Genomic DNA, 7561 nt, shown 5'->3' with positions numbered 1-7561 from the left:
TATCTGATTAACACGTCTGTAGTTAATGCAAAGCCGCTGTGACCCACCTGGCTTAGGGACTAGAGTGACAGGAGAACTCCACTCGCTCTGACAGGGCTCAATCATCTTGTGGTCCAACATGTAGCCAGGCTCCTTCTGGATGAGAGGAACTTTCACCAGGTTCACACGGTAAGGAGGCAATTTAATTGGCTTTTGCGTCTCCAACATCGACATCATGCATCAACACAGTGGTTCTTCCTGGAGTGGCACGGAACACTTGCGGGTACTCCTGCAGTAATGCCGAAAACTCCTGCCTTTCCTCGGGAGGCAGATGAGAAAGCTTAGTCTGGAGATCATTCATGATATTAGGATTCTTCCCCAAACTATCACTCAGCCTCATGCTGCATGGAAGAGCTTCACTTGCAGACTCGGGTGGAACAGCTACAGTGCAGACTGGATTATTTTCGTCCCGCCTGTGATATAACTTTAGCATGTTGATGTGACAAAGTTGCTTGTTCTTTCTACGATCTGGTGTGGCGATGACATAGTTGACATCACTGAGTTTCTTCTCCACGAAATAAGGACCACTAAACTTGGCTTGAAGAGGTTGCCCATGCACTGGTAGCAGAATCAAAACTTGATCTCCTGGCTGAAAGTGGCGTAACCTGGACTTCTTATCATACCAAGTCTTCATCTTCTCCTGAGCAGCTCCTAAATTCTCTCTCGCCAGCTGTAAAGCAGTGGACGGCCGTTCTTTGAACTTCATCACATACTCCAGCAGGTTGACGTCATCTTCCTCCGACAGCCAGCATTCCTTGAGTAGCTTAAGGGGTCCTCTTACTTCATGGCCAAACAGTAGTTCAAAAGGTGAGAAGCCCAGTGATTCATTTGGAGATTCTCTTGCGGCAAACACAACGAATGGAAGACCTTTATCCCAGTCTTTCTGATGTTCCAAACAGTATTTCTTGAGCATCGATTTGAGTGTTTGATGATATCTCTCCAACGCTCCTTGGGTCTGGGGATGGTAAGCTGAAGACGTGATCTGGGTGATGCCCAACTCTTTCAGAGACTGCTTGAAAACATTTGACATGAAATTACTTCCCGGTCTGACTGTACCTCCTTGGGCAGACCAAACTTTGTGAAGAACCCTAGCATCCTCCTTAACCATGTTCTTTGCTGAGATATTTCTAAGTGGAATGGCTTCAGGATAACGAGTAGCCATATCAATCAGGGTCAACACATAAGAAAATCCTGAAGAAGTCTTAGGAAGAGGGCCCACAATATCCACCAACACACGGGTGAAAGGCGCCTCAAAAGGAGGAATGGGAACTAGAGGTGCAACCTTTTCGGTCTGATTACACTTCCCCACAACTTGACAGGTGTGACAAGACTTACAATACCAGGAAACATCCCTGAAGATACCTGGATAGTAGAAGTGTTTCAAAATGCGTGCCACAGTCTTCCTCACTCCAAGGTGTCCTGCCAAACTGGAATCATGAGCCACTCTAATGATATAATGCCTACAAACACGAGGGATGACAACTTGATGTACAACCTCCCATTCACAGTCGGCTGATGCTGTTGGGGGTCTCCACTTCCTCATGAATACTCCTGACTTTATATAATAACAAGTAGAAGCACCGGCTGACTCTTCTTCACTGTAAGCAGAGTTAGCTAGACCTTTCAACTCAGGGTCAGCAACCTGCAACTCAACCAACTCTTGACGAGACAAATTATCAACACTACGGGGTACTGCCTCATCTGGTGAGTGGTCCAAATTAGCAAGAAAAGTGTCAGCTAGGATAACATCATCATCATTATCCTCTAAGTCACCAGTAACTTTAGACTTAGCCCTAGTGACAGCACATGCAGGGAACACATCAGGGACATCACAATCCTGGGACGCAGCCACTGGCTCACTAGACAACTGAGGAGCTGGACACACTTGACTTCCACCAATATCATTTCCAAGTAAGAAAGTTACACCTGACATTGGGAGTGTCTCAACCAATCCAACCATAACGGAACCATTAACAAAACCAGACTCTAAATTCACTCTGCACAGAGGGACAGAGAAGTAATTATTCCCTGCACCCTGCAAGATTACAGTTTCATCAGAGGAATTAACATTAGAGCCTAGAACACTGGTCAGCATCAGGGATTGGCAAGCACCTGTATCACGATATATTTGAACTGATTTCCTGTCATTACTGTCCAGAGGACTGACAAAACCATCAGACAGGAAATTAGCACATGAACTCTTGAGAGTGTCACCCACGTTACTGCTCAAGAGAGGAGCTTCATCATGAGGATTTAATTTACCCCTCAAAGCAGGTTCAGTTAACTCAGTTAAAGAAATCTGGGAACTCTCAAGGGTGGACACTAGACCAATTGACTGAATATTTAAAGACTCCTTTTTGTTCACATCACGCTGTCTCCTGAAACATTTCTCCGTAGTATGACCAAGCTTACTACAATAAGTACATTTACTTTTCTGAAATCTAGAGGTGGAGCTGGTATTTGCTTCCTGAGAAACATCATCTTTATTCTCTTTCCTGTTACCTGTACTCTGAGTAGAGGCAACGTACTTACTCTCAGCTTTCCCTTTTTCTTTAGAATATCTCTTGTGAGTGAGAACATATTCATCAGCTAAAACTGCAGCATCAGACAAATTATCTATTCTTTTCTCATCAAGATATAGGCTTACATCTTTATTAACACACCTCTTGAAGTCCTCCAGCAAAATCATCTGCTTAAATTTACCAAAATCAGAATCCACATTCTTAGAATTTAACCACTGCTCTAACAGATCTTCTTTGATTTTTGCATACTCAACATGGGATTGCTTATCTTGCTTGTAAGTTGTCCTAAATTTTACTCTATAGGCTTCAGGAACAAGCTCATAGGCCTTAAGAATCAAGCTCTTAACTACATCATAATTATCAGATTGATCCTGAGGCAAAGATGCATAAGTTACTAGAGCTTTACCGGTGAGAACAGTTTGAAGGAGTACTGGCCAATACTTTTTGGGCCAATTAAAACCTGTAGCTACCCTCTCAAACAACTGAAAATACTTTGTTAAATCAGATTCATTAAAAGGAGGGACAAGTTTAACATTTTTAGCCACATCAAAATCATCAGAGCTAGATGATCCAGTTCCACCTTGTTTCATGCGATACTCATGGTCTGCCTGAATCCTGGCAAGTTCAATTTGTGCCTGTATCTGTGCCTCCTGAATACGAGCATTTGCCTGAATTTCAGCCTCCTTAGCTTTTGCCTCCTGCAGGGCTAGCTGTTGCGTTTGCTCATTTGGAGGAGTTACATTAAACAAGCTTTCATTAATCATGTCAACAATTTGATCTTTAGAATGATGAGAGTGAACTGCAATTCCCAATTGTTGAGCAACAAGCTTAAGTTCATTCTTTGTTCTGTTTTCTACATCCAACACTGTTTGCACATTTGACAAAAAATCTTTGGCTTCATCAAGTGTAGTAATAGTAGACATCATGAATAAGTAACAGTCACAAAATATCGAGCAATATCCTTATGATAATATCCTGAATATCCTGATGAGAGGTCGCCAAATTTATGTTACGGAACAGAGAAAGATAATGTACACTTTAAGTGAGAATACTAAAAATCACTACTGTCCCGTAAAGTTCCAGGTTCAAACAAAAAGAGTTAGGTAAAATTACAAGTTAAAGTTTAATGCTCAAACTAACAACAAAACATTCAGGACTCATAAGGATAATGTAATGGCAAAAAACAGGTTAAATATATGGTTAACTGCAATAGCCTCTATTAACACGAAATTAGCAAGAGTAAATTTACCTAAGTCAGCCCTGATAAAATGAAAATACACTGGGTAATGCTCAGTTAATGCAAGATAAATTATTACAGATACAAAATATTATCAAAACTGGCTGACAAAATGAATCCTACATAAATTACGAAAACCTTACTAGGCCTAAAAATCAACCTTATGCTACACAGTACAAGAACAAAATGCAACAACACTTATACTCAAATTACACACAGCTGCTAGATGGTTGGAGACTTCCTGAGAAACTCACAATAATAATAACTGTACAGGGGAGGACAGAGATGTGAACAAAATGAGGAGTAGATCTAAGTGGCAATTAATGTAGAGACTGAGCTCATTATATAGGGGCCGGCAGAGCTTGATACAACTTGTAAGAAGGACGCGCAAATGAAGCCATGGGGACAAAGAGTTGACAATCCCGCTCTGAACAACAGAAAGGACGACTTACTCTACTATAACGGTAGAAGGGGGGGACTGAGGCAGAACACGCTCGTGATCAAACATGCAGCATACTGTGCGTTAAAATTACACAAAGGATAATGAAATCATAGGCTATGTAACAATATATATATATATATATATATATATATATATATATATATATATATATATATATATATATATATATATATATTTTCACATAACTTGTAATTCTTTTCATAGTGTAAGCACTCTTTGTGTTTTTTCTCACACTCAACGCCCTACCGTTTTCTTTTATCGGACAGGAAGATATTCACGCCATGTTTTTTTCATTTCGTACATTTTCTCGCGCGCGCACACACACACACACACACACACACACACACACACACACACACACACACACACATATATATACTTATTTAACTTATTCTGGATCATTTACTGTTATAAAATCACTAACACTAGGATCGTGGGCTGGGTGGGGTGGTGGGTGGGGGTGGTGGTTGTGGGGCTGCTATACCTCATACCAATTAATCTGGCCAGCATGTATGGCAACACTGTTCCTGCCGAGATTCTGATTGGCTGGAGGTGTTTGTTCGATTACGTTGTTGCTTAAACCGATACGCTCTTTATTATCAGATGTGATACTGAGTTTGTCGACAGTACAATCGTCAAAAGCAATAAGAAATCCATTATATACTTAACAACAATGAAATTTTCGTAGGAAGATAGAGATATGAGTCAACAAAGTATTATAACAGTCCAAGTCAAGGTCAGCATTCGAACAATTCCTTTAAATCTCCGACACTCCTTAATATAACAGAAAATTAAGGAAACCTGCTTAATCTAAGCGTTGGTAACACACATTTAAATTATAAGATCAGTCCGCACCCTTGAATCGTGCCACAACTTTGAGTAATTAAAAATTCTAATGAAAAGACGAGTTCGCCGGGGAGGAAGGTTTGAAAAAATTGCGAAAATCAAAGGAGGCTAAAGGAAAACTATTTCATTATATCTCTTCTATTATCACAGTATGAACTGATCTTAAAAATTTAAATGTGTTATACCAACGCTTGTATTAAGCAGGTTTCCTTAATTTTCTGTTATGTTACTGAGTGTCGGAGATTTAAAGAAATTGTTCGAATGCTGACCTTGACTTGCACTGTTATAATACTTTGTTGACTCATATCTCTATCTTCCTACGAAAATTTCATTGTTGTTAAGTATAACGGAATTCTTATTGCTTCTGACGATTGTACTGTCGACAAACTCAGTTTCACATCTGATATTAAAGAGCGTTTCGGTTTATGCAACAACGAAATCGAACAAACACCTCCAGCCAATCAGAATCTTGGCAGGAACAGTGTTGCCATACATGCTGGCCAGATTAATTGGTATGAGGTATAGGAAGGATACCATCCTCACTGCCATATATTTGGCCTTCCTGGGGGATGGTATTTCCTCATTATTGCTAGATTCTGAGTCTGCCTGAAAGTAATCCTTGTCAGTCACATCGTCATCTAATGAAGAATCGCTTTCCTCATCGTAGCACACCTCAGGGAGAGAATCAACATCGTGCTGGGCTAGGTCACAATGCACCATGGCCCTCACTCACCCACTGGCAAAATCAGACTGACGTGCAGTGTTGCCAACCAGTGACGACCAAAGTACCCCACAGCTCCTGGCTAGAATTCCCCAAAATTCCCCATTCGGTAGTACTGTATGTATAATCTCTAATTATTATCGTACAGGTTCAGTCTAATAGACAGAATATGGCAAACATATTAAGAAAATGGTTATTCACAACTGACTGATTAAAATACAGGTTTTTCTAATTGTGTATACTATTGAGGGAAATAAAAAACAATGGCTGTAGAAGTAATGTACTTTTGGGGTTATGATGAACATTAAGCATACAGTATGAGCAATATACTCTTGGGTAGTGTTACACTTCACATATGAATGGTAGAAACAATATAACCCATGTTGCTTTTGGGTTAGCTTTGGAATATGCAATATACGAAACAAATAGATTATGCTTCATCAAAGTATCCTTGAATTATGAAGAAAAACATTACACAAACTAACCACTTAAATTACCCGAGTTCTCTTAGGGTATGTCTAATTTCCTTTTTCTGTACAGTTACTTCTGGACAGGAAAAATAATAGTGGGTACAGTTTGTGGAAGGCATCATTAGCATTATTATTAGTCAGCTGATCTCTGCTGCTGGCGCTGCTACTGCTGTTGTTGTCACTCATTTTCGTTCATTCGAATGCACACGAAATATTGATTTAAATGATGAAGAAAAACAGATGCACACTACTGTTTGATTTTAGAAAATATAAAGTCGCTCTGAAATTACGATATTTATATATAACCTATTCCAATTTCTGCAGCTCAGTTTATGGGTTAAGTATCCTGCCATTGGCAAAAAATCCCCAAATTGAAAGCTGATTTCCCCATTTCCCCATTTGTACCCTGATTTCCCTAATTATAGGGATAATTCCCCATGGTTGACACTGCTGACGTGGCGGTCTCCTAAACAAGCTCAGCTGTGCAGTGATGACTCATACCTAGCGGGTGAGGTCTAGAGAGGCGCGGGAATATCCCAACCGATTTTTGGCGCCTAATTTGAAATATCGAATTTTGGCAAATTTATCAAATCACCAACATACATGTCCTTCGCTGGCACTGTCTGCGCATATCGGGTCGAAGTACATGTATATCGCCAGCATTGGGCGGGTTAAAACTGCTCTGTCACTTGCCGAGTTGCGTTGGGGTGATCAATAATTCAGTTGTGTTGTGATTGAAATATATCCTCCCATCATTGATTTACCTAATTCATCCAAAAATTCAGGTGGCTCAGCTTTTACCACGCTATGGTGTAATGGTAACAATGCTTAACTTTCATCTAGAAGTCTCGAGTTTGATTCCCGGTCAGGAATATAAAAAACATTAATTTTGTACACATGCGTGTTATGTGTGTTTCTCCCGTAAGAAGTGGCCGTTTGTCTTTGAATTAGTTGCGTTACAGGGAGGGCCACTAACCCTCCGCCAACCCACTTGCTGACACGCAGGGTCCACGAATGGGTTGGTTATATAGTTACTACCCAGCTTTGTAAAAGGTTTCATGGCTTGCATGAAAGCATTAGGCTTGTCACACAATGTAAATGCAAGGGAGAAAGAAAGAAGAGTAAGGGAATGTAACAGGAGATGGGAGAAGTAGGAACAGAGGAGGATTGACACACAAAAAATGATAAAAGTGAGGGAAGAAGTAGGCAACATAACAATTTGTGAGTGGATGATGGTTGACACTAGCTACCTCTATTATATAT

Source organism: Coenobita brevimanus, chromosome 109 (genome assembly GCF_032717465.1).
Source record: "Coenobita brevimanus isolate Jiangsu-jjx chromosome 109, ASM3271746v2, whole genome shotgun sequence".
Classification (NCBI taxonomy): domain Eukaryota; kingdom Metazoa; phylum Arthropoda; class Malacostraca; order Decapoda; family Coenobitidae; genus Coenobita; species Coenobita brevimanus.
The sequence above is the reverse complement of the archived record's forward strand: the minus strand, read 5'-3'. Positions refer to the sequence as shown.